Consider the following 7,396-nt stretch of genomic DNA (forward strand, 5'->3'; position numbering starts at 1 on the left):
GGCCACCCAAGATGGACAGATTATAGTGGATAGTTCTGACCAAACTTGGTCCACTGGAGAAGAAAATGGCAAACCACTTAAGCATTCTTGCCTTGAGAACCCCATGAAGAGTATGAAAGGCAAAAAGATATGACACAGAAAGGTTTTTTATTACTTCACAGTAAATAGCCTGTGGATCGCCTTCTTTCCTTAGTCTTGACCCTGAAGCAATGCAATAAGAGTCAGCTCCATCGTCCTACATGAGTAGTTGAACATTCTATAGTCAAGGGATAGGGAAAAGTCATTTTTCTCTGCTTTTTATAAACAGAAAGAAATCTCAGCAAGCTAGTTTTTTTTTGTTCTTCTTTTTTCTACAAGAGTACTGAGAAATCCAAGGAAGTTTTATATCCCCATACTCACATGGTTTAAAATGAGAATTAAATGAGATTTATGGAAGATATTAATGGAAAGTCTGCCATTTTATTCTATATAATATCTTAATTAATTTTGTACTAAGGGTAAATTGAACAAAGATTTTCTGTCCTGATAACAGGTATTCCCATGAATGTCAGGAAAATTATGTAACTTTCTTTGAGATATTTGATGTAACATACCTTGGAAACTTAGAAGGTACACTAAAGTAGGTATTTTACTAGATTTCTTTAAGAGATTATGTTCAAGTTTAATGAAATGAAGTGAGCTGGAGATACTTTATCCTTGCTTTAATATGTTGAAGCTACTTTAAGTACATTTCATACACTAAAGGAGATAAATCACAGGGTGGGGCCCGATGACCTAAGCCTGGTTAATACAACAGCAAAGTGGAAATTAAATCACTTCAGCTAAGGACAATCTCAACTTTAAATCAAAATATAATTTGTTTTATTTTTAAGAATTAGATCTAAGGAAAATAAGCAATTCTAAGCTAAATCTCATTAAAAAAATAGAATGGCAGAAAGACAAAACACTTTTGTATAAATGTTCTTACTCATTAATGTATACCTATCAAAGAGCAGAATATTTAATTGAATTTCATAAAAATGTAATTACTAATTACTTTGCCATGATATCATTTTACATACTTATAGTAGTTTCTGATAAAAATATAATATGATATAAAACATTTTTTATTTATCTTCTATTAAGGTTATTAAAAACAAAAATCTTCTTTGGAAGAATGAGGAAATGCTGCTATGTATAGAATGTAAGGTATAAAGGGGTTTCTAGAATGTATTGATGTTTTTCTTCTTTTTCTCTCGACCATCCCAACATACGCCAGGTGGTAGCAATCAAGGATGGTTCAGTGGACTTAAGTCAGATTAGTGAAGTGTAGTTCTGTCTCTGTTTCAGCTGTTCTATGACCATGGACCCCAATTTCTCTAGTACCGAGACATATTACATATCTTTGCCCAAGGTGTTAGAAATTCATCAAAAAAAAAAAAAAATAGCAGGAATGATGCCTTATTTTTCTCTGAAATCTCAATGGGTGGTGTGGAGTTGGTTCTCATTAAATGTTTTCTTTAAGAATGAAGAAGAAATAAAGGAAAGACAGAGGAAGGGGAAGGAGAGAAAGGAAAAGGGAAGAAAAGAGGTGAGGGAGACAGAGAAATAGGAAAGAAGGAAGAGAGGGAAAGAGAGAGGGAGGGAGGGAAGGAATTGTATATGTGTGAGGGGAAGCCCTATGGCAATATAGGGAAACTTAATGTGGTCTGACTTTTATGTCTCTTATGCTAGAGTATATTTAGCTCAACCAGCCAACCACTTGTTTTTACTGGAATACTGCCATGTCCTTTTGTTTATGTATTGCTTATGGTTGTTTTTATATTACAGCTGGTTTTGGGTAGTTGTACAGGAGGCCATATACTACCAAATGTAAAATACTTACTATCTGACCTTCCATAGAAAAGTTTGCCAATCTCTAATATAAATATTCCATGTAGCTCTGAGTGCTAGAGAATGTATTTCAGGTATGATAACATCAGAAGACCCCATTACTAAATTGGACACAGAGTTTTAGGGTTATGAGGAATATTTCTCATGACAAAGCTGCATAGTGGAACTTTCAAAAGTCCCTGATTCTTTTTTTCAGTAGCTACTGATTTAAAAATCTTTTCAAAAGTTAAAATTCTTAAAAACCCAATTCCTGGTAGTTCAAAAAACAATGAGTTTTAAAAGAACAAAGACATATCCTACAGAGAAGAACTATCGGATTGCTGTTAAACAATTAATGTTGATCTAGAACACATTCTTTCAAAAAGTTCGTGTGATCATATATCTGGGTTTACTCAGAACAATTCCAATTTCCACCTATATTCCCAGCATAAGCACTTAAAGTGCCACTTCTCACTGTCAAAACGTCTGGGTTTGGAGAATTTTAATATGGTCATACTTTATATAGCTGATCCAAAATGTATTGTGTTTGCTCTTATCAAACCAAAGTTTTATCATCTTTTGAGTGTCTTGCTGGGTCTTATGGCTTTTTTATATTCTGAAGCAGTCTTTGCTAAGAAGACTACAGCTTTTACATTTTAACTCTGTTTTGGAGGAAAGATACAGTAACAAAACGTACATTCAAATGCTCTACTTGTGTGACTTTCTCCTACAGAAGATAAAAATTGAGCTTCTCTTGAAAGTACTCTTTGACTACCAGGCTCAGATATTTCTTCCTTAGTTCCCACAAGATCAATGATCCTGTGGCATCATTGGAAAAAATCATTTAACTTCTTTTCACTTGTGGCTATGTCTAAAATTTCATCTCAAAGAATTTTTGGAAGTCATATCTGAAAATCAGTGATCATTAAGATGTTCAAAATGTCTTCCTTGAAAACAGAAGCTTGAGCTACCAGAAAACAGCTCACCCCCGGTACATTGTCTTTGCTAACCTTCAATGGGAAATATTTCAAACCAATAAGCAGGTGTGCTAGTTGGCTCTGTGTAGATTATTTAAAAAGGGAATTGATGGCTATAAAGAGTTTTACCTGAAGTCAATTTCACAATGTACAAAAGCAGGCAGGTTCCCTGTCTAAACTATTTGAAGTATCCAAGTGCCCATGAAAACTTTGCTTTGCCCTAAAAATATTTTTGTGACTTTCATACAGTTCTGCACTGTTTAACACCAGAACAATTAGCCATGAAGCTACTTTTATTTTAATTAATTAAAGTTAAATTAAACATTTAGTTTGTCAGTTGGACCAGCACCAGTTTTAGGTTTCAGTGAGCACAAGAGGCTAGTGATTATGTATTAGACAACACAGATATAGAACACTTCTAGCATTTCAGAGAGACCTATTCATAAGCAATAGATAGATGGAAGAAAAGGTGATTAGAATAATTCAGCTAATAGGTCTCTAACAATACCTCATCTTTCTTCCAACTAGCAAATGTCATACTATAAAGTGGAATTATTGAATCATTGATATATCTGGATTCCATTTTTTTTCATTAGCAACTATTATGTGATAGACTGTGCTAAATGCTGTTAAGAATTCAAGAAAGAAAAGTGTTGTATTCCAAATAGCTGACCTGAATAATGAGCTGCAGACACATATTTTGGGCAGTGACATAGGTATGAACAAATAAGCATAAAAAGAATGGTTCAAGCACACACAGATACCAGAAAGAATGAAGCATATCCAATCATCCAGGCCTCTCAGAGATATCTCAGGAAAATATTCATTTATTCATTCATTCATAAATTTACAACAACTCTTGAAGAGGGCAGAACACATCTTCTCAGTTTTATAGGACACAGTAAGTGTCTTGCCCAAGATTACCTAAAGATAACCAATCAGTAAGTGATGGTTCCAAAACCAGATCCCAGTTGGGTGCCTTTTCTACTACATAGCAAACTGACAGCCTAGAAGTTTTAGACTTAAAAAATCGAGGAAGAAACTGTGCCTAGGAATAGGAAAACATTAGCTTTATAGAGTACTTTTTCCATTAAAGGGAGATATTTTTAGTAAGGACACAACCTGGTTTCAATTTTCTTCTATTCTGCAATTTCCATTAAGTATAAAGGTTTGGGGAATAAGTATCATTTCCCAAATGTTTATGATGCTTCTGTAGGTTATGCAGTTATGAAAATGAGGTACATTTGTAGACTAGTGCTGTATATGTTCCAAAATAAGAAACTGAGAGTTGTGCTGTGCTGATTTTGGTTTTCACTTAGAAAAGGGGTTGGACATATTTAGAGGCACCATCATTTGGAGACCTTCCTGCTCAGCATCTGACTGCGTTGTCTTTCTGACCAGGAAGAACAGCAGAGGTTTCTCACCACAACATACATTTTTATAAGTGGCCTTTTAAAGACTGCACTTAACCTGATAGAGAATGTTGGGAAAAAACACCCATTGTAAATGCATATTTGTGGTAATGTAATGTCTTCTGAAGGGCAAGAGGCCATCTCTTTGGGGTTTCCCAGGTGGCACAGTGGTAAAGAATCCACCTGCCAATGCAGGAGACACAAGAAATCTGGGCTTAATCCAAGAGTGGGGAAGATACCCTGGAGAAGGAAATGGCAACCCACTCCAGTATCCTTGCATGGGAAATTCCGTGGACAGAGGAACCTGGAGGGCTACAGTCCATGGGGTAGCAAAGAGTCACACACACACATACACAGACACAGGCTATTTCTGTCTGAAAGGTTAAAGTAATTTTAAAGCATACACATTTGAGTGCCAAATACAGAAGCAGAGTAATAGTTCATTATCCACATATTTAGCAGTGTAGTCCAAAACCCAAAAGACTCTCTTTACCATAAGACTCCTTAGTTGGCTTTCCGGTAGACACTCTGCAGTAATAGTTCTATGAAAAATGAAAGTGAAAGTCTCTCAGTCATGTCCAACTCTTTACAACCCCATGAACTGTAGCCCACCAGGCATAGTTCTGGTTTATAGCATCAGGATGTCTTTTTTTAGTGCTTTATCTTTTCCCTTCAGGCTGAGATCCTTCTACCCTGGTGTATAAAGCACATAGAAACAGTGGTCGTGGTCACATAAAGACCAGTCAAGTGTTAGTTGCTCAGTCGGCGGCTCCAACTCTTTGCGACTCCATGGACTGTAACCTGCCAGGCGCCTCTGACCATGGAATTCTCCAGGCAAGAATACTGAAGTGGGTTGCCATTCCCTTCTCCACAGGGATCCTCCTGACCCAGGGATTGAACCCAGGTCTCCTGCATTGCAGGTAGATTCTCTAGGAAGACCATAGATCTCTACAAAGAGAAAACTAGAGACCTGTTTCATAGAAGATGATATCAGTAATTGATATTTGCTTTGCTATCTATCTAATCCTTACCCTCTCTCAACTCATCTTTCACTAACCATCCCTGCTCCCCCATTGTCACTCAGCTCCAGTCAAACTGACTTTCTTACTGCTGCTTGAACATAACAAGCTCGGTACACTTCAGAATCTTCACACTGTTTCATCCTTCATCCTGAAGTATTTTTCCCTTTGATTGTTCAAATCAAAATGCATCTATTCAGAGAGATCTTCCCCCTACCACTTCATCCCTCTCTGCCCTTTTTCCCTGCACTATTTTCCTTCAAAGCACATAGCATATTGGACTGTAATTTTGTTCTCTCTCTCCCACCAGACTGAGAGCTGCATGAAGCCAGGGGAATGCTCGGCTTCCTTGCCACTGCCTTAGCAGCAAGATCAGTACTCGGGACTCATGGTAAGCACATAATAAATATTTGTGGCATGAATTGATGGAATAAAAAAAATTTTTATTATATTCATTTTCTCCATTTTATGTTTTAAGGTTAACATTTTATCTTTACTATCTTGCATTATCAAATGACAACTCAGAAATGCAAGCTTAAAAGAGGAATTGGTAGAGTGGAGAGAAGCTGTGCAGTTCTGTCTTTGATCTATTTAATTCAGCTTGATGATGAGAACTCCATATACCTAGGACTATGTAGAAATGGATCAAGGGGGAAATTTGTGAACAAAGAGGAAAGATTATTTGTACATAATGATCCATCTGAAGCTGGACGTTGGCCTCTCTTTAACTGGGAGGTTTAGCAACCGTGTTGGTTTCTCCAGAAAGAGGAAAGGAGGTATTTGAGAGGCTTAACTTTTTTATCCATTCGGGGCACCTTTATGAGGCAGGCACTAAGGAATTAGAGTCACAGATTCAATTGGTATTAGAACACAGTGACATGATTTCCTACAGATATGGATTCTAGAGCCCCAGATTATGAAGATTTCTGGTTATCTTTTTCCATTTGCCCTCAGACTATCAAGGATAAGAACATCTCATTATCTTTCGTTAAACAGTGCCTTGTCTTTAAATGTACCCAAAGTCCTTTAAGTCCTGCCTCTTCCTGATCTGTTCTCCAGGAGTATTTCTATTTTTAGCTTGGCTTCTTGCAACTAACAAGTTGACTTCATTTCCCAAGGAAATGTAACAGCCTTTTCTCTGGGAAGGATACCTAGAAATATTTGTCCAGAGTGATACACCTCCTGTATGGGTTTTTGCACACAGATTTCAATGGATGTTTCCAGGGCATTGTTTAACATTCAGAGGTAACATGTAAAATTGAGTATATGGTACCTCTGTCACACATTAAAGTGATATGAGCCATGCTTGAGCTAAGAGACACAAGATTTTTGATTTCTCCCATAGCAAGAAGTTATATTCTGTAACATGTGCTTGGTAATTACAGATCTTTCTGTGGGCATCAGTGCCGTATGCAGACTGTACCCTGGTGGCATCATTTCAAGGTTGCAGAGTCACATATTGTAGGCGAATCATTTATAATCACCACGCTACAGCAGCACTGACTGTCATGTTTTGCTTTGAATGGGTGTTTCTATAACAAATGTTAAAGTTGCTAAGAAGTGATTTAAAAAAATACAAGTTACTGTTAATCTATTTGAAATACTTCTTAAAGTCTATCACAAAATGTCACCATGTACCTTGAAAAGGGAGTGAGATAAGAGAGAAAAAAATGATGCTAACCAAACTTCTTTCATTAGTTACATTTTTAGTAACTTATGCTAACACTAGAGCAATCTAGAAAAAGTCATAAAGACACATGAACACTTTTGTACTTCTCTATCAGGGCAATTCATCTTTTGAATTATAAAGATTCCGATGAGGTAACAGGGCTCAAATATCTTTATTTTTTTAGTCTTACTTGATCACATTATAAGACAAATGAGGATTCATTTGCTCATTTATTCATCCACATTAATTCATTCATGTTTTTCTTTATTTTAAAATGTGATCTTCATTGCAACTCTGCAAAATATACATTCTACTAAAAATAGAATATCAAAGTGGTTAAGATTATTGGCTCTGAGTTTGAGAGTTTGACAGGCCTAACTTAAAATACTGGCTCTACTAATTCCAAGCTACTGTGACTCCCAACTCACTTAACTTTTCTGTACCTAGATTTCCTCATCTGTAGAATGC

The sequence above is a fragment of the Bubalus bubalis genome, chromosome 8, assembly GCF_019923935.1.
Source record: "Bubalus bubalis isolate 160015118507 breed Murrah chromosome 8, NDDB_SH_1, whole genome shotgun sequence".
NCBI lineage: Eukaryota > Metazoa > Chordata > Mammalia > Artiodactyla > Bovidae > Bubalus > Bubalus bubalis.